The sequence below is a fragment of the Oxyura jamaicensis genome, chromosome 1, assembly GCF_011077185.1.
Source record: "Oxyura jamaicensis isolate SHBP4307 breed ruddy duck chromosome 1, BPBGC_Ojam_1.0, whole genome shotgun sequence".
Lineage (NCBI taxonomy): Eukaryota > Metazoa > Chordata > Aves > Anseriformes > Anatidae > Oxyura > Oxyura jamaicensis.
In genome coordinates, this window is record NC_048893.1 from 63518535 (window position 1) to 63536496 (window position 17962).

Genomic DNA, 17962 nt, shown 5'->3' on the forward strand with positions numbered 1-17962 from the left:
GGGGGGGCTTGGTGTGTGTGCGGGGGGTGGCCCGGCTGTGAGGGCCTCCGAGGAAATGGGAAAAGTCGCGAAAATGGCTGTCGGGTGGCGGTCTCCTGCGGTTGAAGGGCTCGTGTAAACGCTACTTGGGGGGCTTGCAGCAGTGTCGGGGGAGAGGTGTCTGGATCTGTAGCCTCGTGTGGTGGCAGCCCCGTGTGCCCGGCCCCGGGCACCGCTGCAGGAGTGTAAAACGTGGGGCAAGTGCTGCTACAGACCAGGTAAGGCTTTACAGGACAGTATCAGAGGAGCGGTGCTGATCTTCCGTGCCAAAGAGCTGTAAGGAAAAAAAAAAAATAAAGTTTGTGTTTGTACAAAACGGCAGGTTGCATCTTTAATACTGTTTGGATTACCAAAATACTCAAATCAGCCTAGTTACCGGCATGTTTTCTCTACCAGGACTTTGACTAACCTGAGGGAACATGCTCGTCATCTAAATCTGGCTGCCACAGAAACACCTGCGGCTCCATCTTCACACAGATTCCACGTTAGTAGACTCTGCTGACCACCTAGAGGTTAATGGCTTTGTTTTCATTCTGCCTTCTTTCCTTTCTGCTCTAAGTTGGAGGCCACAAGAGTTGGAGGACGGCTAGGCCGTGATCCGGCAGCGAGATCCCAGTGCGTACAAGCATCGCCACTGACATTAGGCTGTGGTTTGGCAACGCACGCGATCCAGCGGCAGAACTCCGAGTATTGGCTCAAAGACGCTTTGGCTGCATGATGCGAAGTGCTGACCTAGTACTCATTCACTCTGCCTGCTCAAGTCAGTTCACAAAGTTTTTGACAGGTTAACATTTTACTAGCAGACTTTATGCCGGATCAGGTATCGCTGTACACAACTCCAGCCAGATCAGGTATCGTCTGCACCCCTGCAGCTGGCATAAAGCCAGCATAAAATTGGCGCTGGCTCCATATCGTGTGCTCTGGCTCGTTCAGCAGAAGTGTGATCATGTGCCTTGGCCTGATCCCGATCAAATTTGTACTCCTGGGTGATCCAGCAAAGTGTAGGTCTGGTTTTAATGATCACAGAGCCACGGCTCCACACAGACACTGCACCAGGTATCGCCTGATCTGAATTTATCTCTATGGTGTTATTTATATATTTTTGCGCTGGCAAGGGTGGTGGCTAACCACCATGTTAATATGAAAATGATTAGGTGAGTATTGCTGAGCAGCAGGACTGTAAATCTCAAACATTGCAACCAAAAGGGAAAATTTAGGTAAAGTGAGCAGCAGGCGAAAGGTGCGGCATGTGCTGCACCTCGTGGGCTGCGTGGGGCTGACACGGGGAGAGTCATTCAGCTGAAGGCTGAGGGGATCGCTCACAAGAAGGATGAGTCCTGTGGAGATCAGGCAACATGTGGAAAGAAAGCAACACAAAGGTGGTGTTGGTATCTCTTAGTGATGGTTGCATTACTCATAACTGGCAAAGCTACAAGCAAGTTATACAAGTCATTATTCTGAGAGTGCTAACGAAGTCTTTTACCGTATTATCCCGAATTTGGTTGCAGAGTCTTACCATGGAAGTAATGCTGCATTTCCCATCTCTTAACCTTTTACTTTGAAACCACATGTGGGGGAAATGGGTAAAGGCACACTGTAAGGAATAGAAGTTAGCAGAAAATACTTTTTTCTTTATGTCTTAGCGTGTTGTGTCTTTAAGCGCCTGTTGTGCATAACCAGCAAGGGTTAGAAATAGATGATGCATTTTTTGGAGACCCTGAAGTTCCCTTTCTCATGTTATACTTCAAGTGCCTGTGCTTCCTTGTGAGTAGTTAAGATTTACGTGTTAAATGTAATTGCCTTGGAATTTGGATTCTTAATCCTAATCTACATTTTTCTGGGGGGGGAAGACACAAAATATTTTTCTAGTAGATTTTTGTGTGCTTTCTATAAGTGACAGATGTTTGGAAATAGAGGCATAAAAAGAAAAGGAAAAGTACATGAAAAGGGGCAAGTTACCACATAGCTGTTCAGTTGGTTTTGTGTTTCCAGGAGTAAAAAAATAAGTGCCGTGTTTATCGTGATCTCATGGTACAAATAGGAGGTGGTAATCACCATGTGATAAACTGCGTTTTATTAAAAATCTCTGCCTGCCTCATACGCGCTCTGACAGCTAATCTGTCCTGCTGGAACCATGTCTGACATTCCAGCCCCTTGAGCAGCTCCCAACAGCCGCTTTCTCTTTTTGAAAGCACTTGCCAGATAAATGTTTCATTCTTTTTTTCCCCAATTACACCGGTGTTCAGTGGAGGCTGGACAGTTTTCCTTGGCGCTGGTTCAGGAGGATCTGCATAACTCACTTGTGGCTTCAGTGACGGGGAGCAATCGGTGCCGATAAAGCTGCACCATCGTCTGTCCCGTATCTTTGATTGCATGGTTGGGCATAATGTCCACCAGCTCTTTCTGCAGTTCCCATCTCAGTGTCTCTCTGCTTGTTTCTTCTCAGTTCGCAGGATGGCATTTTTTTCTGTTCCGCACCTAGCTCAAATTGATCATTTAAGAGACTACAAATAGATTCCTTCTGTCTCCTTCTTTTTCTTCTGCCACCCTATTCCACATGCTTTGTGCGTTTTTACAACTTCATCCACGGAATGGAAAATTAGTGAGTTTATTCACAGGAATCTCTTGGCATTTGGCTTTTCCTTACCAATCAGTGGTGGCCACTGAGATTGCAGGAGAGAAATGACACAAAACTGCTTAAACGGCAAGGCCCAGGGTCTGCTAGCCCTTCTACGGGGCTAGCAGGTAGGAGCCCCAAGGTGATCCAAGGCAGGTAGGAGCCCCAAGGTGTCCTTTATTCATGCTGCTGGCTTTGGAGATCCAGGCTGTCATTTAAAACGGCGGTGCTTTACTTCCCACCCTTGAAAAAAAAAACAAGGCATGGATGGCCTCAGCCTCTATCGTTTTGTTGCAGAAGTTGCAGGCTTGTTTGGGGTGTAGCCTGATAAAATCCGTTAGCTAATTTCCTGTGACTGGCAGGCGCTGGGTTTTTCAGCCCTTTTGTCCAGCCCACCGCTACACTACTTCTCAGTTTAAAGTGTTTCTCCACAGCCCAAGCTACAGTGGGGAAATTTCTCCTTTCCAAAAAAAATGTAATTGGCTTAACAAGCAGTTCAGCTGACGCTGGTTTGGGACCGGTTCAAGTTCTAATGTCACACTGTCAAATGTCCAGGTGGCTGCAGTTGTTGGAAATCAACTTCACAAGTTGATTTCCAGAATTTCTTCAGATTTGAAGCGTGTCCACAAAAAGCAACTAAGCCTGGGACAGCCCGTTGTCTTAAACTGGGTTAAAGTGGATCTAGTGGAACTTCTTAAGAGTTAACTTGGGAAATGGCTTTGTTGCAAGGATAAGATCAAACCCATCCTTTTGCACTGCTGATAACTAAACCATGATACTCTGGCTCAGCAAAATGAGGGTGCCAGCTCCTTGTGGCAGAACATGCTGCTGTCAGGGTTACACGCCGAGTCAGGCGGGTTGCTGCTACAGAGCTTTTCTGCACTTAGCAAAGTGTCAGCGAAGTAGGTGGGGTGACTTAGAGGTTCCTTTCCTTCCTTGAACGAGAAGCAAAAATGATCCCCTAGAACTCTTCTGTGATATAACCAGTAATTACATGACAAAGATCTCTATTAAGAAAAGATCTCTACTTGCACATTTAAATGTAGGCAGAACAAGTGCACCGTGCACGTTTGAGATACATAAGCATATATACATATATTACTGTACTCATGCACACGCTTATAAATCAGGATGGGGCGGTTACTGAATGCATTCCCTTTGGGATAAAGAAAGTGTAACGAGTTAAGGGGTTATGTAGAACTTGGAGCATTAGGATCCTCTTGCATTGCAGAGCTTTTTTGTGAAGCTTGGGTCATAATGAAGCTTTCCTTAAAAACAGTTTTAAAACAATGTTTTTACTGTACAGTTATCGTGTCTCTGATACGGTGAGGTGCTACGTGAGTCTGCATTTTAACATCACATGGTTCCTCCTGCACAGGTTGTTTCTGCTCTGCCATGTATTTTCTGGTGTCGGGGATGGTACACCAAAATGCAGTGTGCTGTGAATATGTGGCTAGGTGCTGGGGCAAGATTCAGAGTTGTCTTAGTGCAAACACCAGCTCTGAATTTGAGCCTATGCTTTTTTTTTTAATTCAGGTTTTGATTTTACTTGTCAGCCAGTAGCTGACAAGAATATAACTGTGCTCATATGGGGAGGAATGCTCAGAGGATGTAAAGCACGGGATTTCTGGATTATATTCAGAGGTTTTCATTAAAGTATAAATGAAAGGCTCACTTGAAGAAGCAAAATAATTATTGTCCAGGCATTTGCACTCGAAAGTCGTGTACCTGTTGTGCATGTCTCATCTGCCCTTGTGTGACAGGACTGCCTGGTGGTTCGAGGAAGCGGATGGGGCCCTGGCCACAGCTCCGCCATGCATGTCACACCCTGCGTAGCTGGTACGCACCTCGGTACACGGTGGTTAAATCATCAAAGGGAAAGTGCTCTGGCAGGGCAGGATGTAAAATCTCAAACCTCAACGCTTCCAGTTCCTTGCACTAGGTGCTGTTGCAAGTGCTGGGCTTTGTCGTTCCTTTATTAGCAGTACCAAAGACGATCAAGATGGCAGAAAGTATCCGATGTAATCATTATTATTAAAAGCAGTGGCAGGAAAACAAAGAAGCCTTTCAGGTGGGACTTGCTTTCATAAGCCGTTCCTGGGGATTGAACTCTGAGACCTCTACAACTGGAGCTAAGCCGGCAGCCCCCGCAGCCACAGTGTGGACATGCACGGCCGATGTGCTGCGCGGTACCTGTTAGGGCAGCGCGCTTGTGAAGCCTGCCGCTGACAGCCCTTTTGTCCAAAACCCAGCGGAGAAGGCCGAGTGCTGTGTGACTGCTGACATCCAGCACAGGATGGAGGAAACGCTCGGGATGCTGGATGAGGTGGGAGAAAAGTGGGTGCAACTTCTTCCCTGCCAGAAGGTTCGCACACAGCCAGGGCAGAGGTAGCAGCACTAGCCAGCTCGTAAGCAAGGGTTGTGTGGCCATCAGGGAGGCTGGGAGCTGGTTCCCCCCATCAAAAGCTCCAAGGAAGGGAAGGCATCCTGGAAGGACCTGGGCTGGTCCCTCTCCAGGGGCACCTGGGAGCAAGGTCCAGGGAAGGGTAATGTATGTTCTTGCGACAGCCTTAGAGGTAACCTCACAAGAAGGTAAGCTCGGCCCGGGGAAGGTACGATTGTAGCTGTACGGTTCTTAAAACACGTTATTTCTGAACCCAGGGATTACTGCGGTGTTGATTTTAACTGTTAACTCCTCCCTCTCTGGACTGCGGCCACCAGCACATTTTCAGGTAGTAAATAGCCTTCTAAAATTGGCAGTTCACTAGAATTGGACAAAGTTATGTCACCTGCCCTACAAGCATTGGCTCTGAAGTAAGAGTTTGGAGGAAAGCTGAAAAATAAGGTAGTACTGTTTTGGAAAAATGCTGTGAAAATCAGAGTCACGATTTCAGCCCCGCACAGAACAGAAAGTGCAGGTGAGAGTTACAAAATACAATTTCATATGGAATGCGGGAGAAAGGTGAAAAATAATGTTTTATACGGAATGAAGGATTCATATTAGTCCTGGCCAAAGGAAAGTTGCTTTAATATCATGTTCCTAGAAGTAACAGTGCAGAAGCTGTTGGTGCTAAATTTGCCTGATTTTCTGAAAGTTGTTTTTTGTTGTTGTTGTTTTGTTTTTGTTTCTTTTCCTGCAACCCCAGTAGATACATAGAGAAGTGGTAGCCAAAGGGAGGTGCCTTTCAGAAACTGCATTCACTCTCGCTTCCACCCCTGGGTCCGTGCAGACACTCTAAAACCTCATTCAAGCCACCAGATTTACCAAAATGCATTATCTAGCAGTGCATGACAAAGAATCTTGAAAATCGTCTCTACAAAAGTGTGGGGGGGAAATTAAGGGGAGACATGAGCAGGCTGGGGGGAATGTATGGAGTCCATGGTGTTGGAGGTGGAAAATCAATGGGTAAAACGAAGTCTGTGTTTTTTACCTCTTCTCCCAACTTGTTTCTGTACCATTCAGAAAAAGACCCAAATCCTTGGCCTACCGTACATTCGTTCTGTATTAATTAATCATCTATGTAGCCAGACTCTGTCATATACAATGAGAACACAACTTTCCTTAATCCAGATGGTTCCCCATTTAAAAAAAAAAAAAAAAAAAAAAAAAAAAAAAAGAAAAAGAAAGTGCATGCACAGGAGAACACAAGTTAGAAATACTGCTTTTAGTCCTTTTTTTTCCAGCATACAAGCGGACTGAATTATGTGGAAAAGCAGCTTTCTTTCCACTATTTCACCCCTGAGATCTACTATTTTCCTAGTCTTGTTGGTGTTGTTGTTCCATGCTTTTTGCCAGCAAACCCAGGCTGTATTCTTTACGTTCCTCTTGGAACAGGGAATCTTTTCGTCTGAAGATTATTCCTTAATGCCCTGAAGCAGGAAACATAAACAACAAAAAAAAAAATCTTTAGATATATTGAAACCTGTGAAAATATTTATAGAATGGCAATGGTTGCCAGGACGTGGGAAGCGGCAGGTAACTAAATAATACTCCTTTGCATATCCACAGTGCCTTTCGTTTGGCAGGCTCGGAGCTCTATGTAAGCGCTTAGTACCTTGAGTTTCGTCGTGTTTCTGGCTGCTCTGAGCCAGTTTTATCCCCATTGCATCTGCAGTGAAACGGAGGCCCCAGAGGTATCTCCACGTGGATGGGAGGTGCGTACCTGCCTGCATGGGTGTTGGGTGTTTGGGCTCGCACTGCCTGGTGTTAGGTGCCCAGAATTACAGGCACGAGAGCAGATTTTGGAAATCCAGGCCCCAGCTTCATGCGCTGAGCTCCTCGCGGGAGCGGGGCTCCAGCCCAGATCTGCTGGCTGCCGACCCAGCGCCGAGCTACAGGGCTGGTCCTTTGCTGGGTTTCAGTGGATCCTAGAGAGCGCTGGCATTTTAGCAAGTCAGCTGGCAGCCTCGCTGTGTTTTGTTTCGAATGGTTCACATTCTTCCATCTAATTCCCACACTGAAAATTTCCAGCTTCCTATTTTCCCCTAGCTGTCCCAGCAAGACGTATTGAATATGCAGATGTGATGGCACACACTCACACACGTGCTTTTCCTGAAGCAACCCCTCAAAGTTTGTTCTGCATGTTTGTTTTACTCCAGTTCCTCTAATCCCCAAAGTGACATTAAACAGATTTTTTTGTTTAACCTTTGTATGAAATGCTCGCTCTCCCTTTATTTGCAAGGACATGCGGGTTTAGTTACATTTTGTTCTATTCCCTTGTGCGTGGAGGAGACACTGCGTAGATGAAAACGTTATAATTGCTATGCACCACACACAAATTGCTTTTCAAACATCTCCCATGCATGCTTTCTCTTGAGCATATTCGTGAATGTGCACGTCACTATTTTCAGACACATTCACGCACTAAATAACTCCGCTTTCGCTGTCTAAGTGTTTAGCAGGATAAGGGCTGCTCACGCACAGCCAATGAAATGCAGTTCAAAGGCCGCGAGCTCTTTGGAAAAGCAAGGCCAGTGGCAGAGGAGCTGGGAATGCTGGTAGCCCATCTGATAGTGATGGATCTCTCCGTACAAACACGGCACTGGGCTTGACCGAAGAACTACATACACCCTGTCAGCACGAGTGAAGTAAAGACAATCAGAAAGCTGGCTTCTGCTGGAAGTGAGGAAGTTATTTTGCTGCAACAGCATAAATCCTTAATAGGATTTCTTGCTTTCCCTGCAATATAGAGACTCGTGCAATTCCTCCTCTCCTCCTACACCCTGCCCACCGCAGGGGTGGGTGCGTATGGCCTCATTCACCAGCTTTCTGTGGCCCACACTTGCCAATGAGCATACAAGACAGCTCACACATCACACCACCCTCCTGTGCAACGCAGCGTGCTCCCCTCACCGGCAGGACAAGCAGCCCTTGCCTTCTCTGCAAATGCCCTGTTTTTTGCAGAACGCACTGCAAGGATGTCGTGGTATTTGTCCAGCAAAAGCAAGATTGCATTCCTGATGAAAGCCGTTTCACCTACAGTACTGTGAATGTCCTTTTGTATGGGGGGATAAAAGAGGTGGTTTTAGCTTTCTCTATTTGGCAATTGGAAGGCCTAAACCCACTTAATTTCACCCGTTGGGTACGTGCTTTCCTTTTAGCTTGAAGGGAAGAGCAAGCACATTTCTTTCTTTGGAGAAAGCTGTCACCTACAGACTGTTCTCTTGCCTCTGGAAAGGTCTGCCTGGGGTGTCTCTGTGGATAGGGAGTCAATAACTGTGTTTACATGCTGTTGCTGAAGGCTCTTTATAGGTGCTAAAGCCTGTAGTGTATTACAGCATCCACAGGCAACATCACGATACTGGTCTGAAATAAATCTATCTCCCTTTGGTCAATGAGGAGACCGCATTTTGGAGATGCAGTTAGAACCAAAATGGGGTGGCTGAGCAGGTCAGCAGCAGAGCTGGGACGACGAGGTCCCGACCTGGCGCCACGCTGTGGGCGCCAGACTCAGGGCCTGATCCCCACCCATCCAGCCCAGCCGAGCTCCAGACGGAGCCACCACGGCGAGGGCTGCTCGTGCCAAAGCACGGGCTCTGTACGTGCTCCCTGCTGGAAATGCCGCTGCTTTCCAGTTCAGTGCCGCACATTAGGCGGTCACAAGCACCATTAGCGTACGGGTGTGATGCAGCCTCGGCGTGACTGGGAGGGGAGGCAGGCTGTCCTCATGGGACCCGACCTGATGGCCACGGGAGAGGACTTCAGCCTCCTCCTCCCAAGCTCGGTCTGCTTCTGAAGACCCTGACAAAGGAAGGCCCCCTTCCCTCTGGTAAATTGGCACATAACCACGTAAACACATGGATTTTCACCGTGAATGACAACCATTCAGTAGTAGCTTGTTTCCTTCTACCAGTATGATCCCGAGAGCTGGTGACAGCCACGTGCCATCTGACCCTCTAGTTGTGCAGTCATTCACAGATGCCATGGACCCACGTTGTGTCCTGCCCTCCTTCAACTCTTGATAGCAAACTGAGTTGGAAAGCTGGTTGGTGGTACAAGTAAAAAAAATCCAGGTGCCTTTTTTAAGTTTGCAGGATGACAACCATCGAGGCAGGGCATCCTGCTCCAGCCCAGCCGCAGCGGCTGCAGGAAGGGTGACTTGGAGTTCAGGATGTGGAGGGCTGCTAAATGTGGGTGCTGCAGACTAGATGCTCAGCGCAGCCTAGGGTCAAATTCCCCGGGGTACAATCTGCACAGCACTCTGAGTAGATGAGGTGTTAGATAAGCACCCACGTTTTCCAGAGGATTTAACCCTTGGGGTTTTGATTCTGGTGGTTTATGGCATTTTTTTTTTTTTGTGTGTCAAAAGCAGGAAAGGGAAGGCTCAGTTTTCCACAGGCACTTCTGAAATCAGATTCCTCGTTTTGAAGCTGAGCTCCTGGGAGGACAAAGCCCCCACCAGTGGAGCACAGGTTGTGCAAAGGGTAGCGCTGCGCTCAGAAACGCTCGGGATGGGTGGAGAGCCAGCCTGGTGGCAACTCGTGCTGGCTTCTTTGGTGATACAAAGCAAGTTTTTGCTTTTGATAGCCCTGCTGGGCCAGCAGAGCTGTGGGGGGAGAAGACTGGTTCTGCTCTAGTGTCTGTACCAGCAGCAAAAATGTCACATTGCAGTTCATGCTGAGGAGAGAAACAGAAAGAAAAAAAAAAAAAAAAAAAACACAGCTTTTTTTGGAAAGCTTTTGGATAGCTTTGGCAGTTAAAATATCTATATAATATGCTTTGAAAACTGAGTCAAATTCAAAGTCATTGAAAAGGAATAAATTCGAGTAAAGTGCACCAGTGGTTTTGGTTTGGTTACTTTTCCAGTTCTGTTCTCTTTCTTGCTCAGGAAAGGATTTACAAAGCAGCAAATGCTAGTTGCTACACTGGAAACCTCGTCTGTTCCAAGTAGGTGATTTTACAGCATTGCCTTCCAACTGAATGCTTTGTTACTATTTTTTTAATATTTATATTTAATATTTTTTGTTGTTGTTGTTTACTACCGTGTTCTCACACATCAGCCCTTGGACTGATAAGACAAGGGCTCTGGTAGCAATTTTGGGCTAAGTTGCTCCCGTCCGAGATGCTGCTGCTCACCCTCTCTGCCGTGCCCTTTCCAAAGGCACTCGGTTGTGCCTCAGCCTGGCTGAGGGCTGTGAAACTGGTCAGGGATTGGAGCCACAATCCCCAGACCTCCAAGGAATACAGCTCTCCTTGCAGTGCCGGCACGGCTCCGTGCGAGTTCACACCGGGCATCAGTGGCACTGTCACGGTTCAGGCCCCCAGCCACACATTCCTGCCTCTGTCAACCAGCCAAGGCAATTAAATTAAGTAAAAACCAGTCTTTTCTTCTGTCCGTTCAGTTCTGAACCTTTACAATGCCCTGCCCTTGCTCACTGTGGGACAGATGAAAATCAGTGCCGGTACAGGAACAGGGGCAGGCAGACGGGAGCCTGGGACTAGTGCCGATGTAGATCTGCGTGTATCACTGCAGATCTGCTTCTATCTGCTTATGCCATCGCCTTGGAAGAGCAGTGTCCTGCGGCACAGGGCTGGGATGAACTCCCGGAGGTGGGAGAGAGGTATTTATTGCCCCGGTAATGCCGCCAGCAGGACCATATTGTCAGGCTGCAGCCTCCCTCTTGGCGTACCGAGCTTGAAGGGACGAGCTGGCACAGGAACAAATGGGCGTGAGCTGACCGTGAATACATTCAGGCTGGAAACTGGAGAAGGAGTCACAGCTTTTTTGCATGGTGAGATTGCAGACAGGGACCCCACATAAAACAAGCAGCTTTCAGGATGCTCAAAAGGTTTGTATTAAGGGATCATATAATGTGGTCCCGAAAAGAGGCACACCCCTTGTTCCTAATACCCACTTAAAGTGGAAAAAAAAAGTTAAAAAAAAAAAATAAAGTAGTGATTTAGCTGAACGGTTTAATTAAATCAGTGCAGATCTTAGTTTTGAAGGCTTTGCTTTTGGTTTAAAGGGTAACTAACCTACACAGTGCTGATGTACTGATACAACTCTTTCAGACTGAGTTTGCATGAACGCACATTTTGCTGAGCGTTTGTATCTGCAAACTCTTTCTTTAAGAAGGTAATGATGTTAAAATAGCATTTTAGAAGCAAGCTTAAAAAAAACAATTTTTTTTTTTTTTTTTTTTTTTTCCTGCAGTTAGAATCGTATGTGTGACTGGTGCTAAAATAAGGGTGAGATATAAAATGATCTTTTCCATACAAATGTATATGCAGTCTAGTCTATTTCTGAGGCAGTTTGAGAAGGTTTGGCTTAAATCTGTTGCATTCAGAATTAACAAGATACTCCTACCCTGGATGGAAATGTGATGCAGAGAAGATAGATACGTTCTGAAATTGGTTAAATCAGTGTAATCTTCTGATATAGATAGTGCTCTATATATAGTTTCAGCATTTTCTGCATTTTTTTTAATACTCAAACTTAATAAGCATGCTTGGAAAATGTTTTTTTCTTTGTTTTGGAAACAGCGATTACTATGTAGATGATTCAGTTCACTGGGACATTATTCCCAAAATGTTTTGTTTATTACTTGTGGCTTTGAATGCACTGCACTTGAGCAGGAACAGTGTTTAATTGAGGGCAGAAGTATCTGGTGGTCTGAGGAATGGAAAAAAAAAAAGCATATTTTAATCTTGCCCCTGATTCAGCAGAAGGGGTAGGTGTGTGCTCACCTCTAAGCGCCTGGTGTAAAGCTTTGCTGAATGGAGATAAGTCTGCACCAGACAGACTGGTTTCAACCTCTTAGCCAGCCCTTCCTGCACCTCTTTTGCCCCTCATATAAGCTAAGGGAAAAAATAGTTTCTGCTCGTGCTGTGGGGCCTAATGTGTGGTGCCTGGCAGTTCTAGAGTGGAGGAAGAGCTGATCATTAATATTATTCTCATTAGACTGGACTTCGTAAGAGCATCTTTGAAGATGAATAGGAAGGAGACAGAAATTAAATGATTGGAATTTATTCCATGGCTTACTGTTTCCTTTGGAAAGGCATATATCAAGCTTTGCTGGTAATGATTTAATAAAAGGAGCTGACAGGAGGCTGTTGATCCAAGTCGGATGGATCCGGTCCCTGTGACCTACGTCGAGGTCCAGGACTGAGCAGTAACTGTGTTTCCCCCTGGCCTTTCACTCCCAGGCAGCTAAGAACCACTGCAGCAGCAGCTGATCTGTGTTTTAAATTCTCAACTGCCTTTGCCAGTTAATGTAATTATTCTGGAGCGTGGGACAAACTGAAAAGGAAAATACACTCGGAGCAAAAATGAGGTCCAGACCTGTGGGATGCAGAGACATAGATCCTTTTGGGAGGGACTGGGGGAGCTACACACCGCCCTGGGGAGGATGAAGGGTGCCCTGTGCTTCACAAGGTCAGGGTGAGGAGGAAAATACTTAAAGTCACCCAGCTGTTGCCTTCCCCTGGCCTGTTCTGAAACCTCTGCAGAGAGGTGGCTTTGACTTGTCTTGCCATTCACTGCTATGTTGCTTGTGCTGTCGGAGAACTTTGTCCTGTTGTCCTGCCTGACTTGCAAGGAGGACCAGCATACCTGCTTGTGGATCTGAGTGCAGACCTCTCTGCTGTCTTGCAGATCCTGCAGCCATCACCAGCTCCCCGAGCTGGCCCCTGGCAAACAAATAAAGGAGGGATGCACTTTCTTCTCTTTGCTTGCCTCGTGTCTTCTTCCATGTAAGGTGGCTAATGCTCCATGTAAATTGAACACTCGTGGAAGGTGTTGTTGGCTGGATGGCCTCAAAGGTTGGACTCGTTCATTCCTAGAAGCCTGCAGAGCTGGAGAGCACCAGTGTGAGCTTCCTCACCCTGCTTGGGCTTCCTCACCCTGGCCTCCTGGGTCTGCTCTGAGGGGCCTGGGGAGCTCTGAGGGAGAAATTTGGGCGAATTAAGGAGCTGAGATGGGGTGTCTGTCTGGCAAGTAGACTGTGACATCGCGTGCATGGTGAATAAGCCACGGAACAGCCATCAGATAATACTTACTCTATTTAAATACATGCATTTGTAAGATTATGGCTACGTGTAGTGGAGCTTGTCTAATTTCATACAGGCTTGTCCATGTAAATAAATGACAGTAGGAAGGTTTTGGTTTGACATCAAAGGCTGCAGCACTATATACTCTGGGATTGTAATAGTCATGGGAACAAAAAGGGCAAAATTTGGGCCAAACCCAGTCTCAGGCACGAGGCATTACAGCAGAGTGAAGCTGATCTTGCTTCAGCACAGGCAGCTGCTGTGGGTGCTCCACAGGTTGTGGCTGAGTCTCCTGCGCCTTCCGGTGGACCACCGGGTGCAGGTCTCCAGCAGCCAGGCTGGCTCGGCACGGGACTTCGCCTCTCTAAGAGTACAGCCACCTTGGGAGAGAAGACATTCATGTCCCGGTTTATCCTTGGATTCTGCCCCTTTTTTGTAGCAGGTGTGGTGGTCTTGCTCCAGGTGAGCTCATTGCTTGGCGAGTGAAGTACCGTGGTGTGAACGGCAGTGTTCATAAGGATTTACATATGCTCTGTCTGTTTTGCTAATGAGAAGCTGTTTTATTTGTAGAATCGCCATCAATTAACATATTCTGGTTCCAAATGGTAGAAAGATTTGACATCTGGCCTCTTTTTTTTATTATTTATTTAGTTTAATACTTCTGCTTTTCTTGCTGCCTTCCTCCCTTCGTGCTCTCCTTGGTGCGGCCCTTCAGGGACGGCTGTCGCCGGGGCTGCCGAGACTGGCAGGTATATCTTGGCATTTGTGCTCTACACGGCGCGGTGGCAGCGAGACCGAATGTCATTGGCCAGGGAGGGCATGGAAAAATGAAAGAGCAAGGTAGCGGTGAAAGGAAATCTGGATCTGTCAGCAGGGGTGACAGGTGATGAGATGCAGAAGAAGGTAGCACATGAGCACATCAGAAGATAAAACTGAGCTCATAAGTACCAAAGGAAACAAGCAGGGCATAGACAGGAATAATCTGCCTTTCCAGCGGAGACAGACAGTGTGCAGCAAGTCAATGCCAAGACAAAGAGGCAGGCCTGAAGGACTGATGTGCTGGGATGCTTTGAGGAGGTTTTATCACACCATCTGTAACGCCCCAGCTGGGCCTGGACCTGCAGAGGTGACTCTAGCTGCTGGTTTAAGTAATAATCGTGATACAAGTGAAATAGCACATTTAGGTCAGGAAATGTGGAAAAATCAGCATGGTGGCACAGTGCTAAGGGTCAGCAGCAGGGGAGCAGCACAGTCCCAAACAAGTATGGGGTGGGGGATAAAAGATGGTGTGGGCTTCTGGGTGAAGGCTGCAATTTAGCTTCAAGGCATTGCTTAAAAAAAAAAAAATCTACACTCCCTCTAAAACTGGTTGAGCTGAATGGGCAGGTGTGTGACTTTAATGAGATTCCTGAAGTCTTAGTAAGAACTGTGGTTAAAACCAAGCCTGGCTGCCAGAAACAAACCTATGGTAGAGAGGTACAGCGCACCTCTTGGTGCTGTCAACGTGCAAGTCCCCAGCACAGAAAAAGGGCAGGGACTGACACAAGTAAACCCTCCTCCCTGGGAATGGTTCCCTACGCATCTCTACTGGCTCCTCAAGTAGAGGAGACTCTACTTAAGTGAATATTTTTCCCATCTTGAGTAAGTGCCTTATGTCAGTCTAGAGGGAGAGAGCAGTAAATGTTTCTGGATGCACTGGATGTTGCAAGGCATGAGAAACAGGCATTGAACCACAGTCAAGTTGCAAAAATAAACAGGAACTTGAAAGAGGCTCTTGATCATAACAGGAAGAAAGCATGTCCAGTTCTCCCCAGTCTGGGAGAAACTGGACCAGATGCAGAAATGGTGAGCATTTAAGCTGCATAGAAAGAGACTTACATTTTCCTTCAGCTCTCCTTACGGCACTCAGTAAAGGTCTGTGTCGCACTTGGGGACATCCCAAACTTTTAAAAAACAGCAAGTATGGGACAAGGAGTTTGCATGAATAACTCTCCTTTTCCAATTTATCGGGGCTGTCTTCCAGCCAGGGTTCAACTTTTTCACAGTCTGCCAAATCTTTGGGAATGATCTCATGGACACGACCTCCCCTTCTTTCCTGGAGCCTTGCAGCTTCGCTCCGGCGCACGCGGCATGAACCGCGTTGGGAAAGTGGCGATCGTTCTCCAGCCGCGTCAGCGTGACTTTCAAAACTCGATGCGCAAACTTCACACGCGGTTGTCACCTCTGAAAACTGAACAAACAGGGGCACTAATTTTAGGCAGCACAGGAGACAGTTGCCTAGTGCATCAGGGGCTTGAATGCAGCAGGGTGCCAAGGCTTTGCTGAGATGCAGGCTTGCTGCCGCTGCTACTTGCTCTGAGAGGGGATCGTCAGACCTTTACCCGGAGGGCTGAGGTTCATGTCCCCTCGGCGGGTGACAGCTCCCTGTTTGATGATCCTCAGTGCTCTGGGTGCGAGCACCAGATGCAGTGTGGGTTCACCACCGCCTTCGAGTGTGCCAGCCCCCCCCAAAAGGGGTGGGATGAGGCCTTTTCCAGCAGAAGCAGTAGCAGCCAGTGGTTTTGGAGTTGTAGCCTCCTTCCCCTGAACCCCTGAGTCCTGCTGCCCCTCCCAGCACCCCAGGCAGTCGTGGAGGATCACCTCCCTCTCCTGCCTGGCACCTTGCTGTCTCCATCTCAGCCCCCCAGCAGCCCCCTGCCCTTCAGCACCCTTCTGCACAAAATTTTGCTGACGCCTCCCACCCAGCCTTGCTTTGGCAAACACCCTTGCCAAAGCTGTTTGAATCAGCCCTGCTTTGGGGCTTGAAAAGTAACTCAGGCCTTTTATTTATAAAACCAAAATCTCATTTTAAAGACTTGCAGGGCGGGTAGAAACAGAAAGCAGCGAGGTAGGGGCTCAATGGCATTCTGCAGACCACCGGCCGAATACTTCGCAGCTTTTGGGTTTGGTTTGGATGTTGCTGGCTGAGGCAAAACGCCTGCAACAACACCTCACCTGCTATTACCACTTTATCTGGAGTCATAAACACAGTCAGTGAAGAAATTATTTCCAGGACCTTGAAGACGACTCACTTCCGTAATCCACAGCCACTCTCGCCAGCGGCAGACTTGAGCTGGAATTCAGTTTCAGACATTTTCCACTGAAGCATCTCCTTCAGTTGCCGCCTTTGACAGGATATTAGCTTGGCTGGATAAGTGATCTTATCCAGTACAGCAATTTTTGTGTCTCGTGTTTCAAGATAAGACGGAAACGTGCCTTGCTTGTGCTTGTTGGTGGTCAGGGCACTGCTAGTAGTATTCGCAGCGCTTTGCTGTCATTAATCATCAGCTGCCTTTGAATATTAATAACTGAGATATTTATTTAACGCCGTGTGTTTCTAGACCAGGCTCCACGTGAGCATCTCACGGGCTTTACCGAAGGGAAGGGTTTCCAGTTCCATGATGCCCCAGTGCCGGGGGCTGAACGCGGCAGCTGGTGGCACATCCCCGTTATGCGCCGTGAGGATCGGGAAGCACATCGGCAGGTGCCATGTGGCATTCCTGCCCGGCAGGGACACGGGACGCCTTGCTGCTCCTCGCTCCTTTCTCAGTACCCATGAGGAGACGTGGTGAGGGCGAAGCTCGGAGGTACACCTCTCCCATCATGTCTTTTATTTATACCATGCGTCTCGTGTATGTGTGTGAGACAGCGAGGGGCTTTTTCTCTTTTTTTGTTTTGTTTTGATTTGTTTTTCACCCTAATCCTTCCTTCTGGCTGCGCTGAAATGGAAAGGTGGCACGCGCTCTTCTCTGCCAGCGAAAAGATTTTCTGCATCTGCGGCTGGCTTGGAAATTCTTTAGGTGACATCACGCCGTGTCTGTGCAGACTCATTGTTTGTCATGGAAAAGCCATTCATCCATACACAACTTCCTTCCTCCCCAGACTCCCAGAGATAAACTTTCCATTCTGCCTATTCCCTATAGAAACAGACCCCAAACACGTGGCTACGCACACACACACCTCGCCATCCCTCCGTCACGCTCAGGGGCGTGGGAGGAGGGAGAGGGAGGCTACCGAAGATGTGAATAAAGTCACCCTGTTTTCCTCAGACGTGGATCCTGCTGTGCCCGAGCAGCAAAGCTCCCCTCCCGTGGAGGCAGCGGGTCATACAAGGCTTTTTTTGTCCTGCGGCTCGTTCTGGCGCTCGCGGCCGCACATCTGCCTGCCAGGTGAGGCGGCCACCAGCTGCAGGTACAGCACAGCTGGACGGGGCCGGCAGCGGAGCGTGCTGCAAACAAGCACCGCGATTTCACCGTGGTGGGCGCAAGGAATTCCATAGAAAATATACTGAGGCGGCCTGAGCTGCCGAGCCTGGTGATTCACGTCTCGGGCGGTGTCTCTGAGGCAAAAGGAAAGAAAGGGCCGGGTGCTGCTCGCTGCTCTCGGGCCAGGCAGGAGGGGACCCCCGGGGACCCCCGCGTCCAGCCTGCCTGGGGGGTCACCACGGCGCGGGGAGGCCGCCTGGGGATGGAGTGGGTGCAGCCGTGTCCCTCGAGGTCCCCAGTGGGATGAGTGGAGAGGGGCTTCGGGGCGAGAGGAGCCTTTGAAGCCTTCCACTCGCCCACCTCCCCTTGACCCTAAAGCCCTCAGGCGGAGCTGCCAGCCCCCGGCTGCCCCGACGGCAGCCCCCGGGGGGAGCAGGGCTGGGGGTGGGCTGCTTGTGAAGGCGGCTTCGGGGCGCCGTGTGTGTGTCTCTGTGTGTGTCTGTGTGTGTTTGTGTGTGTGTGTGTGTGCAGGGGGGCGACATTTCCGAGCCGCCCCCTGCATTACAAAGGCGG

General features: G+C 48.3%; 1 protein-coding gene across 3 annotated transcripts in view; it reads left to right on the forward strand.

Moving 5' to 3' along the window:
- WNT5B (Wnt family member 5B) overlaps nucleotides 1-17962 on the forward strand; it is a 71080-nt gene that overhangs the window by 35768 nt on the left and 17350 nt on the right. The window lies entirely within an intron of this gene.